This window comes from Pelodiscus sinensis, chromosome 14, assembly GCF_052426305.1.
Source record: "Pelodiscus sinensis isolate ZL-2025 chromosome 14, ASM5242630v1, whole genome shotgun sequence".
In the NCBI taxonomy this organism is placed as follows: Eukaryota; Metazoa; Chordata; order Testudines; family Trionychidae; genus Pelodiscus; species Pelodiscus sinensis.
This window is the reverse complement of record NC_143065.1, coordinates 44179930-44205466: the sequence shown is the minus strand read 5'-3', so window position 1 is coordinate 44205466 and position 25537 is coordinate 44179930. Positions and strand designations below refer to the sequence as shown.

General features: G+C 43.5%; 1 protein-coding gene across 5 annotated transcripts in view; it reads right to left on the bottom strand.

Annotated features, from left to right (window-relative positions):
• Positions 1 to 25537, bottom strand: part of GLCE (glucuronic acid epimerase) — a 116534-nt gene that overhangs the window by 78057 nt on the left and 12940 nt on the right. For 2 of the 5 annotated variants that reach the window (XM_089782098.1, XM_089782096.1), the window contains exon 2: positions 12121 to 12215. The exons of 2 other annotated variants lie outside the window; for them this stretch is intronic. The gene's annotated coding sequence lies outside the window, so the exon portion shown is untranslated. Of the gene's footprint in view, positions 1 to 12120; positions 12219 to 25537 lie in introns of all 5 variants that reach the window. One more of the 5 variants, XM_089782097.1, reaches the window with a different exon arrangement.

The following is a 25537-nucleotide window of genomic DNA, read 5'->3' as shown; positions in this document are numbered from 1 at the left end:
TAGAGGTCTTGTAGGTCTCTCAGAGATTAGACCAAATATTGTATCTTAGGGCTTAGCTGTAGACAATGGATTGTGTGATGTGCTTTGGATGAAAGCCTGAGGCATATAGAATGTAGAGTGGTCAGTAGTGTGAAATCAGGTTCTTTACTGGCCAGGCCTCTCGCGCGTATTGCCATCCAAGCAACAGGTCAACTTCCCCTTGATGGAAAAACTTTACACTATAACTTAAAGATCAGCGAAGAACAGGAACCTAAACCAGACATGAGAAGTTAATGTAAAGTTTGTGCTGGTTGTGCTGGCTGTGCCCTGCCCGATAAGGCAGAAAAGGAAAAACAGGAAACCATCTCACCCCCTTACTCCTGTCAATTAACAGACAAGGTCTGCTAGCCTATCACAAGAAGTGTGCAAAAGCTTTCTCTATAAAACAGCTTCCTCTCCTGTATCAAATTGAGGAATCCTGAATAAACATCAGAAGGCAGAATACGAGCCAGGTCCGAGGACTAATCACCCGAGGGCCACCTCCTGCTCTGCGAACCAAATGAGTTCCTGTAGAGCGCAACGTATACCACACATAACGTATACCAAATATGTTGTTGTAGTTTGTGTGTCTGTAAATGTAAGTATCGTTATCTGAAATTGTTTAGAGGTATTGTTAAGTAGTAGTGCTAAGAGTTTTAGATAAATGATTAGTCTTATACGTAAGACTGATGTACAGGCAGTCCCTGGGTTACGTCGGTCCGACTTAAGTCAGACTCCTAGTTGCGAACAGGGGGACCGGGGGGGGGGGGGGTGCAGCTAGTGCGCCTCCCCCCCCAGCAGACCAGGCTTTTCTTGCCAACGCCTGGGGTAGAGCAGCTGGGGGGCTGCCGGGTTGGTCCAGTGGCACCGAGGAGTGGCGCTACCAGACCAACCCAGCAGCACTCCAGCTGCTCTGCCCCAGGCGTGTCCAATTCAGCCGCTGCTGGTCAGTTTCAACAGCGGCTGAATCTGGACGCCAGTTCCGACTTACATACAAATTCAACTTAAGAACAAACCTATGGTCCCTATCTTGTACGTAACCCGGGGACTGCCTGTAAATGTAACTGTTAATAATCCCTGGTCCCTTGTTAACTACTGGAATTTAAAGAAACCTCAAGGAATTTTCTTTACTGTATTGCATTTTGCCTATTAGTCATTCTAATAATTATTTGGTGCCTACAGATGTACAAAATTGATAAAATTATAATTTATATGTAGAAGTCCTTTAATAAAAGTTTAAAAGATATTTAGTAATAGTTTGCCTGTTTCTGCACCTCCCTGGGACTAGCCCCATTCCCAAACCTTTTACTTTATTCCACAAGTAGGTTTCTGGTACAGAATGGTATTTACGTGGCCATCACTTATTTGCACTGTAGTGTCCAGGAAGTGGGTCTCCTATGTGGACTGGTCCAGTGAAATTGGTGGTAAAGTGGAAACTGGTGAAATCCTTTATACCGGGGTGGGGAATCTCAGGCCTGGGGGTCAGAAGCAGCCCTCGGCTTCCTTGGATCCAGCCGCCCAGCATTGGAGAGCCTGAACTGGCGCTTCAGTCCCCGCGCTGTTCCTCTTCTAGGCTGGGCCCCCGCATGGCTCTGGTGTGCGAGGGGAATGTGGGGAGTGTCTTCCTCCTCATGCAGGAGCCACAATGAGGCTTTATGGCAGAAAATACACTAAGGAGGGACTCATTATTAGCATGAGTCACAATGTCATTAGCATATTTTCTGCCGATTCTTTTTGCGCAAAGAGAAGCAGTATAGCCGCTTCCGTTTTGTGCAAAAGGGTTTTTTTGTGCAAGATCCTTATGCCTCTGCAGAGAGGCATATGGATCTATCGTGCAAAACGGAAGCAGCTACACTGCTTCTTTTTACGCAAAAACACCTCGTGGAAAAAGAATCAGCAGAAAATATGCTAATGACATCGTGACATGCTAGTGAGTGTCTCATTGCAAGTTTTTGTGGCAGAAAATATGCTAGTGTAGACATAGCCTGAGGGTTTTTTCCCCTGCTTCTCACTTGTATGCAGCCCCCAACTGATTTCTGTGGGTCAGTGGCCCCCCTGACATAAGGTTCCCAACTCCTGCTTTACATGCCCAACCTGCAGTCACACACACTGCAACCCAGGCCTTTCCTGATCTTCAAAATATATACTCATACTTTTGTCAGATCTATTGCTGCTCATCAGCGCTGAGCGTTGATGCACTACTGGCATGCATGATGTCACTACTGAAATGAACAGGATATTCACATATTCAGGTGCTCTCCAAAGAGGGCTCCCATCAACACAGCGAACTAAAGTCAGGGGCTGTGTCTAGACTGGCAAGTTTTTCTGCAAAAGCAGGTGCTTTTGCGGAAAAACTTGCCAGCTGTCTACACTGGCCGCTTGAATTTCCACAAGAACACTGACTCTCTCATGTAAGATTGTCAGTGTTCTTGCGGAAATGCTATGCTGCTCCCGTTCGGGCAAAAACACTTTTCCGGAAATGCTTTTGTGCAAACAGGCCAGTGTAGACAGCTGAAAACTTTTGCGCAAAAAAGCCCCTATGGCAAAAATGGTGATTGGAGCTTTTTTGCGCAAAACCGTGTCTAGATTGGCACGGATGCTTTTCCGCAAAAAGTGCTTTTGCGGAAAAGCGTCCGTGCCAATCTAGATGCTCTTTTCCGCAAATGCTTTTAACGGAAAAACTTTTCCATTAAAAGCATTTGCGGAAAATCATGCCAGTCTAGACATAGCCAGGGGGTTGGTGTTCCTACACCAACAGAAGACACCCTTCTGTCAACAAAGGCCATATCTATATATGGGGCCATCCAGCACAGCTACATCAGTATAGTCGCTGGAGTAGACACAGGCTCTGATAAATACCAATTTAAGGCCCCTGCTGGAGCCGCTCTACGCAGCAAGGTTGTGTCAGAGCAGCACTGAAAGTCTGAGCCTTTAAAACAGATTGGTACACCAAGCCTCACATTTCAGACAATTTTAAATGTCAGATAAAGCTTCTAACAGAAAGTCAAGCATATGGGAAACTAGTTAATTGTTTAGTGGACTGTGTTCTCACAGAGTCAAATGACCTCACATCTGAGCAAGTTGGCACCTACTAAATTAGCATTTGAGCACCTACAAATGCCTCTTGCAGATTTTTTTGTGATGAAAAATTCATCTTACCTTATGAACATTGTCTATTGGCCCAAACAATAGAAATTCAGTTGTCTTTTAAAGAAAGGATAAGCTAGTGCTGAATTATTTTCCATCACGAGAGTTTAGTTGTGAAGTGAAGTGAGACTTCATCTGAAGGAGTGGTTTGTGCCCACAAAAGTTCATAATACCACCTACATATTTTGTTAGTCTTTAAAGTGCTACTAGACTATTTGTTGTTTAAGTTTTTCCTGTTACAGACTAACTTGGCCACCCCTCTGAAGCAAGTTACTCTTAGTTTCCACAGAAGTTCAATCTTAAACAGCCCCTTACTTTCTAGGGCTCAGGTCAATACGCATTACATTTCAGACTTTAACTGAAGTTAGCTTGGGTCTTGAGCATTTACACTTCTCTAGAAAAGTATATGTCCTCTAGAAAGCATGTGAAGAGACAGCTAGCAAGTACGACGTTAGCCTGTAAGTACTATTGCCTTCCACCACCTTCTGAGAACTGGAGGACAGTCTAATGACACCGTATATTCAGACTGGAAACATATTTCAGCTATGTAGAAAAATCCACATGGCTAGAATGTACTACATCAATTTCACCCTTCTGCTTTTAAAATCACCATAATTAGATGTTAAGACTACAATTACCTGAAGTTTAAGAATTATCGATCTACAATTGCTCATGGAACTCCATACTCTACCACAGACATAACACTATGGACCAGAGCAGTGATGCACAACTTTTCATCCACAACCTCCATATTTTATTGTAATCGTGTCGCGATCCCCAAGGTAATTTGAGCAGCACTGTGCTTAGAGCCGGGCCAGCCGGGGCCTATGCCCACCGCTATGGTGACCTCCCAAGAAGACATTTGCGACCCCATTGGGGATCACGACCACCACTGGACTAGAACCTTGCACGAATACAAAGTTTGACATCCATGGACACAGATACAAAGTGGGTATCTGTGGATCTGCAGGGCTCTAGCATGGACCACCTGTACAGCAGACTGTTTCAAAACACACATGAAGGTTGAAGATAAAGCTAATGGAGGTTGCTCACTCATGGGAAAAATCTTCCATGACCCATGAACAAACAATTCAAAGTTCAAAGGATACATATACTCTGCCTCACTTTCAATAATTAGATAGGTTAGATACCATCCAATAGGAAAAGACCACCCAAAATAGTCAGCTGCAATAGATTCCTGAAGCAAGCCAGTACATGAACTGAAGTACAGTATTCTCAGAGAACTCTTTCAAACCCACACTAGAAAAGTCTGCTTTTTTACCTGGAGAACGCCTCAGAAAAAGCAATGTCATTAGACAACAGGACCTAAACCCTCCACCTGCCAGAGAGACAGGGAAACTTCAGTGTGAGCTAGTGTAACAAAGCTCTTCACTTTTTTTTTTCTTTTCTCAGTCTGCTAATGGAACTAAAAGCACTTATGAGCACTGGTAAAACACATTACAGCCTAGGTAGAAAAAATTCGCTCTCACTCTTGGCTATTTTTCACTCCTAGGTAGTATGAAATATGTATAGCTCATCTGTCAGAGGCCTCAGTGCTAGTAGCGCTCATGTAAGGGGTAGGGGCTTGGAACAGAAAAGTTGTATTTTATTCCTGTAGTCACCACGAAGTTCCACATTAATACCTCTTAAATCCCATGTTGTCAGATTTAAGTATAGCACTTAAATGTCAAGGTTACTAAAAACAACTTTAAAATAAAATTATGTCCCAATTACTACATTTGGTGAGTACAATAAGAGGCAAATGACTGATTAAAAAAAGCTGAATGGTTTGTTAACACAAGTGTTTAAAAGTGACTTACAAATCCTAATGAAAGCCTACACGGAGACTATCAAATTTGTTAGTTATCCTCCTAATGAGGGCCATGCTAAAATAGTCTCATTCCCATAACAAGGGGAGCAATAACAAACACTTCAGAGTACTACAATATTAATTCCCTTTAATTATTGATGTATGGAAATCCTATTTTTCCAGTTCTAGAGCGGACATGCTAGAAGCACAGTAAAAATGCTGTAATTACTTGAAAAATTCTATGCCATAAAACAGCTGAAGAATTTAGAACATAAGAACGGCCATACTGGGTCAGACCAAAGGTCCATCTAGCCCAGTATCCTATCTGCCGACAGTGGCCACCACCAGGTGCCCCAGAGAGGGTGGACCAAAGACAATGATCAAGCGATTTGTCTCTTGCCATCCCTCTCCAGCCTCTGACAAACAGAGGCCAGGGACACCATTTTATCCCCTGGCTAATAGCCTTTTATGGACCTAACCTCCATGAAATTATCTAGCTTCTCTTTAAACTCTATTATAGTCCTAGCCCTCACAGCCTCCTCTGGCAAGGAGTTCCACAGGTTGACTACACGCTGTGTGAAGAAGAACTTTCTTTTATTTGTTTTAAACCTGCTCCCCATTAATTTCATTTGGTGTGCTCTAGTTCTTCTATTTAGGGAACTAATAAATAACTTTTCTTTATCAGCCCTCTCCACACCACTCATGATTTTATAGACCTCTATCATATCCCCCCTCAGTCTCTTCTTTTCTAAACTGAAAAGTCCCAGTCGCTTTAACCTCTCCTCATATGGGACCCGTCCCAAACCCCTAATCATTTTAGTTGCCCTTTTCTGAACCCTTTCCAAGGCCAAAATATCTTTTTTGAGGTGAGGAGACCACATCTGTACACAGTATTCAAGATGTGGGCATACCATAGTTTTATACAGGGGCAGTAAGATATTCTGGGTCTTATTTTCTATCCCTTTCTTAATAATTGCTAGCATTCTATTTGCCTTTTTGACGGCCGCTGCACACTGTGTGGAAGTTTTCAGAGAATTGTCCACGATAACTCCAAGATCTCTTTCCTGATTTGTCATAGCCAAATTAGCCCCCATCATACTGTACGTATAGATGGGGTTATTTTTCCCCAATGTGCATTACTTTACACTTATCCACATTAAATTTCATTCGCCATTTTGTTGCCCAATCACTCAGATTGGTGAGATCTTCTTGGAGTCCCTCACAGTCTGCTTCTGTCTTGACTATCCTAAACAATTTTGTATCATCTGCAAACTTTACTACCTCACTGCTTACCCCTTTCTCCAGATCATTTATGAATAAGTTGAAAAGGATTGGTCCCAGGACTGACTCTTGGGGGACACCACTAGTTACCCCTCTCCAATCTGAAAATTTACCATTTAATCCTACCCTTTGTTTCCTGTCTTTTAGCCAGTTCTCAATCCAAGAAAGGACCTTCCCTCTTATCCCATGGCCATGTAATTTACACAAGAGCCTTTGGTGAGGGACCTTGTCAAAGGCTTTCTGAAAATCCAAGTATACTATATCTACTGGATCCCCCTTGTCCGCATGTTTGTTAACCCCTTCAAAGAACTCTAATAGATTAGTAAGACAGGATTTCCCTTTACAGAAACCATGTTGACTTTTGTCCAACAAATTATGTTCTTCTACATGCTTCACAATTTTATTCTTTACTACTGTTTCGACTAATTTGCCCGGTACTGAAGTTAGACTTACCGGTCTGTAATTGCCAGGATCGCCTCTACAGCCCTTTTTAAATATTGGTGTCACGTTGGCTACCTTCCAGTCATTAGGTACGGAAGCCGATTTAAAGGATAGATTACAAACCACAGATAATAGCTCAGCAATTTCCCATTTGAGTTCTTTTAGAATCCTTGGATGAATGCCATCCGGTCCTGGAGATTTGTTAACATTAAGTTTTTCTATTTGTTCCAAAACCTCCTCTAATGACACTTCAATCCGGGACAGTTCCTCGGATTCATCACCCACAAAGGACGGTGCAGATTCAGGAATCTCCCCAACGTCCTCAGCCGTGAAGACTGAAGCAAAGAAATCATTTAGTTTCTCCGCAATGGCTTTATCGTCCTTGATTGCTCCTTTTATAGCTCGATCATCTAGGGGGCCCACAGGTTTTTTAGCAGGCTTCCTGCTTCTAATGTACTTAAACATTTCGTTATTTCTTTTTGAGTTTTTGGCTAGCTGTTCCTCAAAATCTTTTTTTGCTTTTCTTACTACATTTTTACACTTGATTTGATAGTGTTTATGTTCCTTTCTATTTATCTCACTAGGATTGGACTTCCACTTCTTAAAAGATACCTTTTTGTCCCTCACTGCTTCTTTTACATGGTGGTTAAGCCACAGTGACTCTTTTTTAGGTCTCTTGCTATGTTTTTTAATTTGGGGTATACATTTAAGTTGGGCCTCTATTGTGGTGTCTTTAAAAAGTTTCCATGCAGCTTTCAGGGATTTGGCTCTAGTCACTGTGCCTTTTAATTTCTGTTTAACTAACCTCCTCATTTTTGTGTAATTCCCCTTTCTGAAATTAAATGCCAGGGTGCTGGACTGCTGAGGTGTTCTTCCCACCACAGGAATGTTGAATGTTATTATATTATGGTCATTATTCCCAAGCGGTCCGGTAACAGTTATATCCTGGACCTGATCCTGCACTCTACTCAGGACTAAACCGAGAATTGCCTCTCCCCTTGTGGGTTCCTACACCAGCTACTCCAAGAAGCAGTCATTTAAGCCATTGAGAAATTTTATCTCCGCTTCTCTTCCTGAGGTGACATGTATCCAGTCAATATGGGGGTAATTAAAATCCCCCATTATTATAGAGTTCTTTATTTTGGTAGCCTCTCTAATCTCCCTCAGCATTTCAATGTCAGTATCGCTGTCCTGGTCAGGTGGTCGGTAATACTTCCCTATTGCTAATTTCTTATTATTAGAGCATGGAATTACTATCCATAGCGATTCTATTGAACATGTTGATTCACTTACTATTTTTATTTCATTTAATTCTACATTATCTTTCACATACAGTGCCACTCCGCCACCCACTCAGCCTGCTCTATCCTTTCTATATATTTTATATCCCTGTATGATTGTGTCCCACAGATTTTCCTCATTCCACCAGGTTTCAGTGATGCCTATTATGTCAATCTCCTCATTTAATAAGAGGTACTCTAGTTCACCCATCTTATTAGTCAGACTCCTAGCATTTGTGTACAAGCACTTTAGAAATTTGCCACTGGTTATTTGTCTGCCCTTCCCTGATGCAGTGGATTCCTTTGTATGCGGTTGTTTGTCTGCTCTGGCCCATGGTTTGCCCTCTCCCCTCCTCTCTTTCTGACTACATCTTAGACAATCTCTATCAATGGATTCTCCTCTAAGAGAAGTCTCCCTCCGATTTACGTGCATCTCCACACCAATCGGCTTTCCCCCATCTCTTAGTTTAAAAACTGCTCTACGGCCTTTTTAATGTTTAGTGCCAGCAGTCTGGTTCCACCCTGGTTTAGGTGGAGCCCATCCTTCCTGTATAGGCTCTCCCTCTCCCAAAAGTGTCCCCAGTTCTTAATAAATCTAAACCCCTCTTCCCTACACCATCGTCTCATCCACGCATTGAGGCTCTGAAGCTCCGCCTGCCTACCTGGTCCTGCGCGTGGAACTGGAAGCATTTCCGAGAATGCCACCATAGAGGTCCTGGATTTCAGTCTCTTTCCTAGCAGCCTAAATTTGGCCTTCAGGACATCTCTCCTACCCTTCCCTACGTCATTGGTACCTACATGTACCACGACCACCAGCTCCTCCCCAGCACTACACATAAGTCTGTCTAGATGCCTCGAGAGATCCGCAACCTTCGCACCAGGCAGGCAAGTGACCATACGGTTCTCCCGGTGATCACAAACCCAACTATCTATGTTTCTAACGATCGAATCACCCACTACTAACACCTGCCTCTCTCACTGGCGTTCCCTTCCCCTCAGAGGTATCCTCAGTGCGAGAGGATACCGCAACATCCTCTGGGAGGAGGGTCCCAACTACGGGATGGTTTCCCTCTGCTCCCATTGAATGCTCTGTTCCCTTGAGACTCTCATCCTCCTTAAGATCACTGGGGCTCTCAGACTGGAGGTGGGACAGTACTACAGTGTCCCGGAAAGTCTCATCAGCATAACTCTCTACCTTCCTTAGCTCCTCCAGTTCAGCCACCCTGGCCTCCAAAGCCCGAACTCTGTCTCTGAGGGTCAGGAGCTCCTTGCAACGGGTGCACACATACGCCACCCGCCCACAGGGCAGGTAATCATACATGTTACACCCGACGCAATAAACAGGATAGCCCCCACTCTGCTGCTGGGCTTCTGTCTCCATTTTTCTAATGAATAAGAATACAAAATGTTCAGATACAAAATTCTGCAGCTCCCAAAGGTTTTGGAAGCATTACACAACAGGAAAGATTTTCTGCTCTAAAACATGTTAAAGAAAAATATTTAGATTCTATCCAGAAGCTTAGAAAGGACTTACTTCAAAACCTCTAAGTGCCACGTGATTAGCATGTCTATTTTTTTAAATGCACCAAGTTTGTTTGACGTGTTTTTTTTAGAACCATACTATCCCTATAAAATGTCATTGAAAAAATAATTATTTACACTTTACATGGCCGCCTAGGATTTAGATACGTGGAGTCATTAGATTGTGTATTAATCCTTATGCCAACAGGAAGTGCTCCACTACTAGTTGTTACACAAACAGCACCAAAAAAATCTAATAAAAACTAGCAGCCATCCTGGCAATCCACGCTGGACATGTATATTACTAAACCCAGTAAGCCTGGTGTTCAGTTATGCATTAACTTGATTTCCATACTTAAAAACCAGATGTTCAATTTCTCAACAACAAGCACTACATTTAAATTAACCTAGAAACAAGAGCTAAGTGTTTACATAACATACAGATAATTGAAATATCAAGTTCACTTCCCAGACATGTGAGTTTTCTAAATTTAAATCTAAGTTTTAAAGCTTGCCCACAAGTTAGGAGACACACACTAAGGGCTTGTCTATGCGACAAAGTTTTGTTGACAAAACTCATGTCAACACGGAGAAAAAAAAAGGCAACAAAACCAAAATTGACAACCGGTGTTCACTCTTGCTCTCTCTGTCAACAGATCGTGTCCACTGGGGGGCACCATCATCAGCAGTGCAAGGCATGTATCCCTGAGTGTTTGGCAACACCTTCTCTTGCTAGGTTCTATGAGAAGGCAGGACAGAGCGCGGTGCATCTTGGGACCGTGCTAAACACCCTTTCAGGCACTGCTTTCTTTCCCAGACCTCTGCTGGTTTCCACCTTTCTTTCACCTACCATCCTTTGCTATGTACTCCAACATCTGCAGCGAGAAGGGATATATCGCACTTCTCCTCTACACTCAGTTGAGGCATCATACATGGCAGTGGAGTTAATCAGGAAGTTACTAACAGGGGAAGAGTGGCGGGCACCAACTCTCTATTGCTTTTGGCACACAAAAGAGCAGTTGCATAGGGTCAGCCATCACCTATGAGCTAGGGAAACCAGCACTGATTGGTGGGATTGCATTGTCATGCAGGTGCGTGATGAAGAGCAGTGACTACAGGATGCATAGAAAACCTTCCTGGAGCTGTTTGCTGAGCTAGCTGCACACCTGCGGCACAAGGACACTAGAATGAGAGCTGGCCTCAGTAAAGAAGTGTATAGCAATTGCTATCTGGAAGCTGGTGACTCCAGACCGCTACCAGTCACTTGCCAATCAATTTGAAGTAGGGAAGTCTATCATGGGGGTTGTATTAAAGCAAGTGTGCAGGGCAATAAACTCACATCCTGCTATGGAGGACTGTGACTCTGGGGAATATGTATGATAGGGAAGCCCATTTCTGCAAAGCCAGCCACTAACTGGGGTTGGAGGTGGGGGGGTGTGGCACACACATTTCAATTTTAGCACCAGATCACCTTGCAACAGAGCACACCAGAAGTGCATGACAAGTATATTTTCAGGAACACCAGCTGTACATAAAGCTGCAAGAGGAGACTTTCTTTCTAGACCACAAGATTACAATGGGGGATGTGGAAATGCTCATAGTAATCCTGGGAGACCCAGTTCACCCCTTACCCGGGCACCTGGACAGCAGTAAGGAGCTTTTTAACAGGCTAAGCAGGTGTTGCATGGCAGTCGAATGTGCCCTTGGCTGGAGATGTCTCTATGGCAGGTTAAGACTTTACAGAGGAAAACATTCCCATAGTCATAGCCATGTACTGCGCTTTGCATAATCTGTGTGAATCTAAGGTAGAAATGTTTGCTCAGGGGTCGAGCGCTGAGGCAAAGCACTTGGGTGCAGAGTCTGAGCAGCCAGGTACAAGGGGAGGCACAGAGGGCTGCAACTGATACAGGAAGGGCTTTGAGGAAGCACATTGATAATGAGAGGCAGTAACATAATGGAGATCTGTGGCCAGCGGAGGCTGTGGGGTCAGGGCCTGTTGTAGATGAGGGGTAGTGCATGGAGCCACTTCTATAGATGCCAGGTGCTTTTGGCGGTGGTGGGGGGGGGAGGTGGGGGCTGTTTTGAGTTGCTTTTTTGGTGGATGCCAGGTAAATTTTGGGGGGCCACGTACTCTTGTGAGGAAAATTACTAAAAAGACTAAAAAGCCCGTTCCTGCAATCGAAGTGATTGCTATATGAATTTGTGGAACACAAAAACGATTTACTGTTATAAAAAACTTTGCCTTTATTGATCAAGAGAAAGTGACACTTGCCAAAACGTGTTTGCTGGTAAAGGAGGGGCTTGGAAAGAGCATAACCTCACTACTGCGTACAGGTCCAGCTATCATTGCTGAAACTGAGTCATTCCAGAAATTGGAACAGAATAAGTAGGCATAGAGAAGAGGTGTCTAGAGAAAGACTTGCATGTGCACTGCAGTGCAGGTCACACCTGGATCTGCTCACTCTGCAGCTTTATTAAAGACTTGGGCATCTCCTTCCTCCATTATTTAATTATCCGCTCAGTTGAGGCCCTAGAAAACATGTTATTCTCTTTGCTGTCCTGACATTCAGCTTCCCAGCACTCCTTGTGTTCCCTTTTCTCCAGAGAGGAGTGCTGCATCACCTTCCTGAACAGGTCGTCTTTGCTGCCTCTTGTCCTTTTTCTTATCTGCCGAAGACGGTCAGCAGGAGTATGTGGGGTGTACCTCAGGGACACATCTGCTAAAGCACAAGCCAACAACAAACAGAAGAGGGAATTTTAAACTCAATCACGGCATTGAAACATTTCACTTACCAGCACCTTCTGCAATCTACCAATCACTTTCTCACTAACCCTTGCCAAGCACACATCTCTAAAAGCAACCAAAGAGCGGCAAGTGTTGTAGGGCAGGGAGGGGGCTGTGTGTACGGAAAAAGACAATACAGTGTTTGCAGCGTAGCTTTGCAGGGAATGCATTCTACAGTTATCCCACCTTTTTCCACGGGCAGGGATCATTTCTAGCAGACATCTCACTGCTGAAGGTACGCAGGGAAAACAGGATACATTACTGATTCCATTGAAATCTAGGTGTCCATCACCACCCCATTTGACCATGCCGATGAGCTACACAGGGCTACGTTCAGCTCACAGAAACACAGCAAGAAACCCACTTTTCTATACCATACGCCCACCTCTGCACTCCACAAACCACAGCCATCTCCCCTACGTCTCATCTCCTGCTTCTTGTTCCCCAAGAGCAACTGCTGAGACTGGCTATGTACCTCAGGAGTGGAGAACAGCTCCCAGCTTCCTGTCCCACCAGGGGACCCAGCTGGGAGCTCCACATCTTCATCTAGTTCAACCTCTTCAAATAATTTCATCCTCCAGGTTAGCCCCCCCTCGGGGCTCTTAGCGGGGAAGGTGGGATCACCACTAAAAAAATAGCGCCCATCTCTTTCTAGAAACAGTAGGTCTTAGCTTTGTAGAACTAGAGCAACTGCCTGCCTCACTGGCTTTATGGTACACCTACCTCAGCTCCTTTATCTTGGTTCTTGCACTGAGAAATGCCCCAATCATAGCCCTTCCCCCCCCCCCCCCAAGCCTTAAGAAATGCCTCCAAATTCCTACAGATCAATAGCAACTGGAACAGTACAGACTCTTCTCCCCATATACTGATCAGATCCAACAGCTCCACATTTTGTGCAATGGCCAGGCATAGACTAGCACCTGGTAAGACAAGGCGAGACCTCTTCATGTTGAGCCAGCAAGCAGGAAATGGAATTTAACGTTCCCAGGCTTGCAAGGGGGAAAGGTGGACTGTTTACTTGGCTGAAGGGCAGCAGAGGTTGAACTGCTGACCAGACTGGTTGGTATGGGCATTGTGGGACATTTTCTGAAAGCCAATAAAAGCAGGCATGGCATCTACACTCTGTTGACAAAGGGAGGGGAAAAATCTCTTGTAGGGGTGGAAATTGGTCATACCAAACAGGGTGGTTTTAGAAACAAGTCACATTGCAGCATGTACGTTCTCACTGTGGTGTTTCCAAAACTTGACAGTGTAGAGGCAAGGCCCAAAAACATGTCCATCAGAGGTATGGCTTCATCTAACGGAGTCAAGGCTTGAAAAGCGTACTAGACCCCTGCTAGCTAGCAATCAATCCAGAGACCAACCAAGAAGTAGGTCTGACTCGGAAGGTGAACCGGTCATGACCGGAGTTCTTTAGTTCTGGTGACCCCTTCGGGGGCACTCAAACAGCTTTTCCACTAACTCGGTGCTCTGGATGAGTCTCATACTCTCTTGCATGTTAATCACGACAGACCCTTCTGGGGTATAGGGTTCACCGGGGCATCTCTCTGCCCTCCCATGGCTCTTGTTTTTGACTAGCCCATTCTTGGTAGGAGGATATGGAGCTGTATCCCCAGGGCTTCCTCCCTGTAAGCACGATCTCCTGTGGCCCTCTCCAGACTCAGTCCCTACTCAGTTCTAGCAGCCAGCCAGAGCACCTTGCTCCCCCCAGTCTCTATTCACACTGAACTGCCTGTAGCCCTGCTACTCTTCCAGGTAGTCCTTTCTTCTCAGCTCCGAACAGCAACTAACTGCTGCTCTGTTCTGCAGCTCCTTTCGTGTGGCCCTCCTGGGCCCACATTGGCTGCTTTTCCTACAGCCACCCTAGCCTGGTTGGAGGACCTCTCCACTGCTCCTTTCCAGGGATGGGTGTGGCACAGGCCTGAAGTCTCTAGCAGGGGGGACCTTTGGGCCTAGTCCACCCCATCACACACCATCTGCAGAACAAGTTACAAACATCTAAAAGTTGAGGTAAATTAGTAGTGCGAGTCTCCGAGACCCATGAAAGAAAGGAACCACAGAACTCGAAAAATTAAGAACAGAAGAGTGTCAGACTATATACCATGTACCATACTACTGGTGCCACTGCAAATCCTAGTAGAAAATTCAAGAGGTGACCTCTGATGATAATTTCTCCAAACTTATCTTCAGAACACTGAATGCCAGAGGTGGGCAATAATTTTTGACTGGGGGCCACCTCAGAAATTTTTGAAATGGTCCCGGGCTGCCCAGGAAGGGGCGGGGCAGGGCCAGGACTCTTCCTACTTCCATGCCCACAGACCCTGACCGGTCTGGGGGTTAGTGACCATGTGAAATCTTTGCCCTCTTTTGCCCACCCCTGCTATATGCAAACAAGAAAGTACATGCTCTGCATTTTTAAAAAAATTATATCCTTATTCTGGTCCCTACAGAAGGCTAGAGCAGCGGTTCCCAAACTATGGGCCACGGCCCGCTACCAGGCTGCAGGAAAGAGATACCAGGCCTCAGCATGGCTGCCGGTAGGGAAGCAGGGTTGGGGGCAGCAGGGCTGTCCTGCAGAGATGGGGGGTGGGGGCGGGCGGGTTGGGGGTAGCAGGGCTGTCTGGCGGCAGAGATCAGAAAGGGCAGGCGGAACCAGGGCTGCATGGGGAGAGGAGGAGCTCGCCGGGGGAGATCGGGAGGACGACGGAAGAATCAGCTGCCAGAAGCAGGGCTGGACGGGGGGGGGGGGAGGTTTAGGGGAGCAGGGCTGACCGGGGGAACCCAGGGCTGGACAGGGGCAGCAGGGCTGTACTCGGGAGATCGGGAAGAGAAAGGGGAGGGAGAAGCAGGACTAACCTGGGGACATGCAGACCCTGGCAGACGAGTGAGTCTGGCTGGGGATTCCATTTTGCCCCCTCCCCACCACATACCCTTCCTGGAGTAGTTGCGAACTGCCTGGCAGGTAGACACACTCAGACAGTGTGAGCACACACACCAGCCAAGCAGCTAAGGACTAATACACCTAATTATAATAAAACATACCTAATTAGAAAATACCAGGCATTTTATATGTCTGGTAATTTCTCAATTTCTTTCCCAGACAAAACAGTCAAATACCAGACTATCCAGTACCTGGCAACCCTCCCCTTCCTTGCACCCTCCTTCTTAGCCAGATACCCTACCCCCAATCTGCTCCTGCTCCCGCCTCCTGAAGTGCTCGTGTGGCGCCGGGTTCCCCAAGCTCTGGCCCAGGCTGGGTGAAGGATGCAGCCGGGTGAAACACTGAAAATTTATTCATTTAATATGTGTTTATATTTTTGGGCTGCAAAAGACAGTACTAAAAAAAACGGGTTCCAACTAAAGTAAAAAGTTTGGGAAACCCTGATCTAGCCAGCTTTCTATCCACCTTACAGTCCATTTATCCAATCCGTATTCCCTTAACTTGCTGGTAAGAATGTTGTGGGTGACTGTATCAAAAACTTTCCTAATGCTGGCACTGGGGGCTTTAGGAGGACCAGAAAACTTATTTGAATATTCAAATATTTGCTTATTGAACATGCAAATATGCAAATGAATGTTACCACTCCTTCAAAAGCTCATGAGTGGATTTACTGGTCCCTATGTCAAAAAGTTTGGGAACCCCTGGGCTAGAGGGATTTCAGCGAGAAGATCAGCTCACAGATGACATTACCTTTCTGGCTATAAAAGTTATGACCCAGTTTAGTTTGCTTCTATACTGTAAAGCAGAACCTACCAAAGAATGAAAATTACATTTTTCCCGTGCTGTTGTCAAAGATGCCCTGATATAATCTGTTGACATTTATCATTAAGAAAAAAGACTTCTGAAAGCCTTACAAAGGAGTAAAGCTTCTTAGGATTTTTAAAAGCCTACATTAAACAGCAGAGATGGCAAGAAAGGATTAGTCCTTCAGATTGAGACACTACAGTTGAACACAAATTTCTGAAATAACTAAGCTAAGATGATGCATTGGAGTGACTTTCAGCATTGCTAACAAACTTTGTCCTCAAATATTTACCAAGTGCAGAATGTAAAAGTTAGGTTGAATGCAAATAGTCACTCAAATGTTAGCGGCATTTCTCTTTTGATTACACTACCATAAAAAAAATTATTACTTTTTTTCTTTTTTACAAACAAAATCTAGTCATTTGTGCTACGTGTGTATATACACATACAGACGTGCACAATAGAGTAACAGAAGCTCCATGACATTCTTTAGCTTTCTAGAAAGCTCTTTTCCATATCTATTAATAACATTCTCTCCACCTCCGCAGACATTTCTATAACTGCTTATATTTTCTAATAAATCTCATGAATCATGATGCTTTCAGTAAGTAGAGGATAGAATCTTATTTGCAGGAATAGCAAGATAATGTGATAGACATTCCATTTAAATTCATAAACGCTGATCAAAATTCTCCAATTCAGTCTTTTTCCCCCTACGGTTGCTGTATTGCAATTTCAATGCATCTAGCATACTCGAATTTCCACCTCAAATGAATGCACTCACTGCTTATGGCAAAGCAAGAACACACTGTAAACAAGGTATAACAAACATTTTGGAACAGGACTGTTTGGTGTTTGAGAGAAAAGCCTGAAAACTACATTGACATTATCTGCAGAGTTATCTTCTTAAAGACCATGCTGAATGGGTACAATATATTTTTGGAACAGAGGAATTCATACTAATTTTTTGCGGAAATAAGCATACCTGTAAAAACACAACCAGTAGTCTAATCCAAGATCCACTGAAATCAAAGGAAATATTTCCATTAATGGTAGATTAGCTCCTGAAAAATTGGGCTTTAAGAAAGTTCAACTTCTTTTGAACCCAAAAATAATGACCAGCACCCAGCTACTTCTCAGTGGGAACTGATTGTTTCATCTGACCATAAGTGTGGGGGTCTGTGTCTCGTGTAAATAAACATGCTTCTACCCACCTCTGCATCCAGCTTTGTCCTCCACACAAAGTAGCATTTACTATCAAGACCCTATTCCTCCGTTCATTTGCTTTTGCTACAGCCTATCCCTTGAGCCCACAAACTATCTTGCCTCGTCTACACTTCAAGTTCACTGCTACAGCTATGAGACAAGAAAAGTGTTTTTGCTGTAACAGCTTATACTGGTTCCCAAGTAAAGCAAGCGATACAGATAAAAGTACTTTTAAGCCATGATGTTGCATGTACACTAGAGCTTTTGCCAGTACAGAAACATCCAAAACCTATCCTAACCAACACTGCCCTAGGCCAGCAAAAATTTTAGTCCAGACTTGACGGAAGTCTTCTAGGGTAAGGGCTATTACTTCGTGCCATTGTGTGCAGTACCTATGATACACACCAATTCTAAAGCAGCCCATTATCCTAGTCTTGTACTTTTTGCAATTTCAGAGGTGAAATAAAGAGAAAGGTTAAAGCAGTCTTAAAATTATACCTGGAATTAAAGCAGTCTTAAAATTATACCTGGAATTAAATTTAACTTGTGTGATTATACCAATTCTACACAATTATTTTGTGATCACAATTTTTAGTTACATATTAAGTACCCCACATAAGGAGGGGTGCAAGAATTGGTTTTATAACATCTGATTCATCATTTTAGCTCAATCATTTTATCTTTTAAAGAAGCCACCTTATACAGAAATTCATTCTCACTATTTAGAGTGTGTAAAGTTCAGTTTACATGGGTCTATGTTTATATAAGAACATAAGAACGGCCGTACTGGGTCAGACCAAAGGTCCATCTAGCCCAGTATCCTGTCTACCGACAGTGGCCAGCACCAGGTGCCCCAAAGAGGGTGGACCAAAGACAATGATCAAGCGATTTGTCTCCTGCCATCCCTCTCCAGCCTCCGACAAACAGAGGCCAGGGACACCATTTTATCCCCTGGCTAATAGACTTTTATGGACCTAACCTCCATGAAATTATCTAGCTTCTCTTTAAACTCTATTATAGTCCTAGCCTTCACAGCCTCCTCTGGCAAGGAGTTCCACAGGTTGACTACATGCTGTGTGAAGAAGAACTTTCTTTTATTCGTTTTAAACCTGCTCCCCATTAATTTCATTTGGTGTCCTCTAGTTCTTCTATTTAGGGAACTAATAAATAACTTTTCTTTATCGGCCCTCTCCACACCACTCATGATTTTATAGACCTCTATCATATCCCTGCTCAGTCTCCTCTTTTCTAAACTGAAAAGTCCCAGTCGCTTTAACCTCTCCTCATATGGGACCCGTTCCAAATCCCTAATCATTTAGTTGCCCCTTTTCTGAACCCTTTCCAAGGCCAAAATATCTTTGAGGTGAGGATACCACATCTGTACACAGTACTCAAGATGTGTGCATACCATAGTTTTATACAGGGGCAGTAAGATATTCTGGGTCTTATTTTCTATCCCTTTCTTAATCATCCCTAGCGTCCTATTTGCCTTTTTGACCGCCGCTGCACACTGCGTGGAAGTTCTCAGAGAATTGTCCACGATAACTCCAAGATCTCTTTCCTGATTTGTCGTAGCCAAATTAGCCCCCATCATACTGTACATATAGTTGGGGTTATTTTTCCCGATGTGCATTACTTTACACTTATCCACATTAAATTTCATTTGCCATTTTGTTGCCCAATCACTCAGATTGGTGAGATCTTCTTGGAGTCCCTCACAGTCTGCTTCTGTCTTGACTATCCTAAACAGTTTGGTATCATCTGCAAACTTTACTACCTCACTGCTTACCCCTTTCTCCAGATCATTTATGAATAAGTTGACTAGGATTGGTCCCAGGACTGACCCTTGGGGGACACCACTAGTTACCCCTCTCCAATCTGAAAATTTACCATTTATTCCTACCCTTTGTTTCCTGTCTTTTAACCAGTTCTCAATCCAATAAAGGACCTTCCCTCTTATCCCATGGCCGTGTAAATTACACAAGAGCCTTTGGTGAGGGACCTTGTCAAAGGCTTTCTGAAAATCCAAGTATACTATATCTACTGGATCCCCCTTGTCCGCATGTTTGTTAACCCCTTCAAAGAACTCTAATAGATTAGTAAGACAGGATTTCCCTTTACAGAAACCATGTTGACTTTTGTCCAACAAATTATGTTCTTCTACATGCTTCACAATTTTATTCTTTACTACTGTTTCAACTAATTTGCCCGGTACTGAAGTTAGACTTACCGGTCTGTAATTGCCAGGATCGCCTCTAGAGCCCTTTTTAAATATTGGTGTCACATTGGCTACCTTCCAGTCATTAGGTACGGAAGCCGATTTAAAGGATAGGTTACAAACCACAGATAATAGCTCAGCAATTTCCCATTTGAGTTCTTTTAGAATCCTTGGATGAATGCCATCCGGTCCTGGAGATTTGTTAACATTAAGTTTTTCTATTTGTTCCAAAACCTCCTCTAATGACACTTCAATCCGGGACAGTTCCTCGGATTCATCACCCACAAAGGACGGTGCAGATTCAGGAATCTCCCCAACGTCCTCAGCCGTGAAGACTGAAGCAAAGAAATCATTTAGTTTCTCCGCAATGGCTTTATCGTCCTTGATTGCTCCTTTTATAGCTCGATCATCTAGGGGGCCCACGGGTTTTTTAGCAGGCTTCCTGCTTCTAATGTACTTTAGATGCTTCTAATGTACATATCAATCTATGTTTAGATTGATACACCTTTCCTTCACTTTATTCCCTTCTTTACACGCTTTTGCAAAGCTAGATCTAAAACCCATTGTCCTGGCAAAACCCTTCCCTGTGCTCAACCACTGAACTTTTAATCTGCACACAGATTCTTAACATGAATTTCAATGTTCAAATATAACTAACTGTTTCAATTAAAGTGACAAAAGAAAGGTGGAACCCGAACAGAACGCAATTCCTCTAGTGCTCTTAATTTTCCCATACACACATCCCATTTTAGATATCCTAGCACCGAAGTTGTACCAATGGACGTTATACTGCCATTCAGTATAAAAGAACTTGCAAACAAAGCCCATCAACCACGAAAAAAAGCCAACCCTCACTTGGTTGGTGGCTTTAAAAAGCTAGGCTTCTGGCCTTGAGTCACCATCTTAGCTTCTGTGAGTACCAATCTGAGAAAGGAGGCAGGATCCCTGAACTGGCCCTGATCAAATGCTGAAGTACTAGAGTAGCCTCAGGATTTACTGTTAAGCCAAGGAAGACTTCTTTAAAAAGTTCCCAGAAAGACCCCATCCTTACCAGAAGAAGAGAGGGAAGGGAGGAAACCAACTTCACAGCTAAAGAAAAAGCATCCAGCTCTGACCCTAGTGACAGAAGCCTGGGAAGTACAGTCACTGCATATTCACCAAGCATGCCTGTAGATCCCAGCTACTCAACTTTGGAAGCCCCGGGGACTACAATGACACCCACAACACATACTGAGGGCCACAACTTAAGTGTGGTTGCATATATATGCAAATATTTATGTAAATATATGCAAACAGCTTCTTTCACACTGACAGGCATGAATACAAAGATTAAGGCAAGAATACACAACACACAAGCCCCATTTAAGTCAGTTCTGCTGATATTAATAAAATACAATACTTACCCAATTTCCACCCATATGACAGCACTTTTGAGGAGCAATGACAGTCCAGGAATTTAACTACTAAAACACATATCAACAGAAGACCATCATATTGACTACTTTTTTGTTTTGGCTTCACAATTTTAACAAATCATACAAGAACTGCCAATACAGTATTTACTGAAATATAAGTACAATCAACGTGAAATTAAAGGCACTACGGGGAGAAGCGTCATGGCTAGAAAAGGAACCCAGGAATCCTGCTTTCCAGAATCCCTTCCATTCCCCTGCCCACCCCACAAAGCACCAGCTCCCACAGCCCTCACAAAGCAGACACTGGAACCCCCAAATCTAACCAACAGACCCACTGGCCACCTACAGGAAAGCCAAGAAGCCAGAAGTTTTAACATGCAGTTCCTTGCCCTAACCCAATGCACCCACCCCCTCCCCCAGAGCCAGGCATCCCAGCCCCCTGCTCCAACCCAATGCCCTTCCCCTCCCCTAGAGCCAGGTACCTCCCAGCCCTCTGCTCCAATGCTCCTCTCCTCCCAGAGCCAACAACCTCAGCCCCCCAGCTGATCCCAGGCTCCTAAAGCACTGCCCCTTGGAAATGCCATGGCGACACTTTCAAGGGGCAGCACTGCATGGAGCCCAGGGTCAGCTGTGGACTCCAGCTGATCCCGGGCTCCATGCAGCACTGCCCCATTGAAACACTTTCGCAGCATTTCAAAGGGGAGGCGCATGCAATTGTGATTATTTTTTTAATTGCTTGACAGCCCTATCAGAAATTAAACAAACCTTGAGACTCACTCTCCACCCAATTTGACATGTCAATTAATATGCTTACACACTCCCTAGTACAATGCTGACTGTTCTTATGCACAAGCAAATCAAGTTTATTCGCGCTCTGGGATCTGAACAAAGACAGTGTGCTCAATTCATCAGCACTACATTTTGATTAATACTACTCTCCATATCTTTGCACTCACTTCACCTTGGGCCGTGCAAGGCAACGGGGAAGTTAGATTTACATATTCAAATACATGAAAGCTAGTATATAAATGTGCTACAGTTTATTAAATGCCAGCATACATGTCTCACATTTGTAGATTTCCATTCCCTACAAAGAATGCATCCATATAATCCACAAACAATTCTATTACCTCCTCAAGCCCTCCCCATTTTACCATTTATCAAACCCGGACATAAAAAACTCCTTAATAGGTGATGCTTACTGGTAACAGTTAACCATTGACTGGGATCAACTGCCTGTGGAGAGGTTAAATGTTTAATGAGTTAAACTGGTTAAACGTTGAACAGGACTTTACATTCCTATTATGAGGTTGGGGGGGGTGGTTATTAATCAAATTGTTAAAACAAAACAAAAACAAAACCTTCTCTTTACATTAACAAAATCTCAACAAGTAAGTCTTCATGATTCTTTGTTATTTTCTCTGTTTCTAGTACAAGAAGTTGTGTGTGTGGGGGTGGGGGGGTGTCTGCCTGCTGCAAGGCCTAATTAAACCAAACCTGCATGTAGTTTCAGATTGCAAGCCTGCCTCAAAAGTTAAGTTTGAAAATTGTATGTAGTAGAAAATCATTAATGGAAGCTTCATTTGAATGGCAACTAACAAGTGTCCTGCCTTAATCCTACTGAGGCATAGAACCAAGGTGTGCCATTTATTTTATTCAACGTGTTGAGACAGAAGCTAGCTACCTACTATAGCAACCAACCTACTGGGATTTACAATCAATTTTTATTTTAATATAGTGGTTTATGGCCTGAAGTTCTTTTAATACAGCAAGTACAGTGCTCTTAAAAAGCACCAGATTTAGAGCCCTGAAGGCTTCATCCATAGAAAAGGTACAGACAAATGTAATGACAACTCAGGTAGTCCTCATATGGCCTCCACTATAAATCTTAATTATGACTAGAATGCCTGATTTTAGATTATACTAAATTCTAACCCCCCAAAAATATAGCTGAGTAAATTAAATTTGTAGCCAACAAATCATATTTAATCAGGCAGCCTATAAATCAGATTTTAATCACCAATGACACCAGCCAAATTGTCAACTCTCAAATCAAGGAATACCAGATCATTTTTAACTCTAATGTTCAGGCATTGCTAGCACCAATTCAGAAGATCTGTGCGTAAGGTGGCACACTCAAGATAAAGACAGCAATTAAAACCTCATTTTCTCATTTCTTCTGAAACTAACAATGAGCATTCTTTTAGAAAATCTAGTTACCATGGTTCTCATCTCCCTGACACTTCCAATATTTCAACTGGCATTCAACAGTTATTAAAAAATGTAACCTAAAAATTATGCAACGTTTATTCTCAAGATAGATATTTTGTAGTGAATGAATCATTAGAGCCCTGCATGGATACAAAATTTTGTATCTGCATCCACAAAAATGAGCTGCCAATATTGCAGATACCTGTGGCTATATAGCAGTTATATGCAGTTTTGCAAGGTTCTAGATACAAAATTTTCATCCACATCTGTCTCTAGAAAAAAGAGCTCTGAATATCCACGAAGTCCTCCCCACCCCCAAGGGACATGCATCACAGAAGCACATGGCCCAACAGGCAGGAAGCCTGCCTGAGGGCCCCGCTGGGCTGCTGACAGGGAGGCACTTACCACTTCTCAGTCAAGAGTCTGAAACTGGCACCCCCTTCCTAGGCCAGAACCCAAACCCTCGGCATCCCCTCCTCCACTCCTGCCTCAAGTCCCACAAGATCATAAGCCCTTTCAGCCTCAGGTCACAACCCAAACCCTCTGCATCCCTGTCCCAGGTCACAACTCCCTCCCAGACCCTGTACTCCAATCTCCTACCTTGTGCTCACTTCTGCACCCAACCTCCACAGACCTCACACGTGCTCCATTAGCATAGAAGAATGTGGCCCCTGACCTCTTACCAAATTCTCGGGAGTGCCCCCCCATCAAAAATGATTGCCCGCCTCTAGCTTAATGCTTCAAGCCTACAACAACACTTCATTGTTGGTGCTTTCATTTAATTGGATGTTAAAAGGAGGAGCCAAGGAACCTTAGATCAGTGAGTCTGACCTCAATACCCAAGAAGCTACTAAAGCAATAAGACATTCAATTTGTGAGTACCTGAAGGATGAAAGGGTTATTTCCAATAGCCAGCATGGATTTATTAAGACCAAATTATGCCAAACCCATTTGATTTCCCTCTCTAGCAAGGTAACTGGTTCAGTGGATAGTGGAAATGCAAAAGTCCAGGATATGTTAAGTACACTGCTGCAAGGCTCCTGACATTCCCACATGACATTCTCTTATGCAAGCTGGAGAAATGCAGGCTCAGTGGAACTAGCATTAAGTGGATACAGAACTAGTTAAACAACTCCAAGGAGCGACTATTAATGAAACTATGTCCAATTGGAAGAACGTCTTAAGTGAAGTTCACAAAGATCTGTTCTGAGTCCAGTGTTAAACACACTTATTAATGACCTGAATGCAGGAAAAGAGCATCACCGATCAAACGGACACAACAAATCTAGGCAGGGGCCACAAATACTCTCGAGGGTAGAGCCAAAATTCAGAGGGACCTGAAAATAAAATTCAACTAAGATGTCAGGTGCCTCACTTGGGGGAAAAGATGAAATTCACAAATACAGAAGGGGAGAACTGGCTTGGCAGCAGCACTGCTAAGGAGGATCTGGGTATTGTGGTGAATCAACCTCAAGGTGAGTCAACAAGATGATGCCGTCACAAAAAGCAAATGCAATTTTGAGTTGCATTTACAGAGGCATAGCATGTAGATGATAGGAGATGATATGGGAACACACTTTGAAATAGAAAATGCCCTAAACAAGGTCTACTAACTTTTCCCAGAACAGTAAATACCAAGTAAAATCATGATAAAGACTATAGCTCAGTGGCCTAGTAAACCCAGGGTTGTGAGTTCAATCTTTGTGGAGGCCATTTAGGGATTTGGGGCAAAATTTGTCAGGGGTGGTACTTGGTCCTGCTGTGAAGGCAGGGGACTGGACTTGATGACCTTCAAGGTCCCTTCCAGTTCTAGGAGATAAATTAATGGCGATTGCCTAACTCTTCTTAGGAGCATAAAACCTTTAGTGCAATAACGGTGCTAATTTCTAATATAGTGAAAGATAAATGAGATCAGTACACAACAGCTTGAGACACATTTATACCACAGTCCAAGTAAAATTATCAGATTTCCTCAATCTGTTCTGAAGGTCATTGAAGCCAACATCTTGAATGCTTTAGAATACCAATAAGACTGGAATGCCACATTATTTCATTAATTGAAGCTTTCTTCTTTTCTTCTGACAACCCAAATGGTAAAGGAACCGTTCTGAAAAATCCCACTGTAGTTGCATAAGAAATCTACTTTTAAACTTATGGGTCAATCAATTGTTTGGAGAAAGACACACCTAAATTTTGAAACTCGGCTTCTCATTTCACCGTTAGCACTGAGACACAAGAAAGTATGCCAAAACAGCAAGATGATATTGGTCAAAAAAAGCCATGAAATAGCAGTATGTTTGTAGCAAGTGTTCTGATAATTATCATCACCTATTTATATCAAAGCAGTAATCTCAAGTGTCAGTCAAGATAAGTGTCCCATTTTGTTGTAGGCTACACAAATACAGGACAATATCCTTATTTTTCCAGGTAAAAACAGTACCCCAAACTAGTGCGTGTAA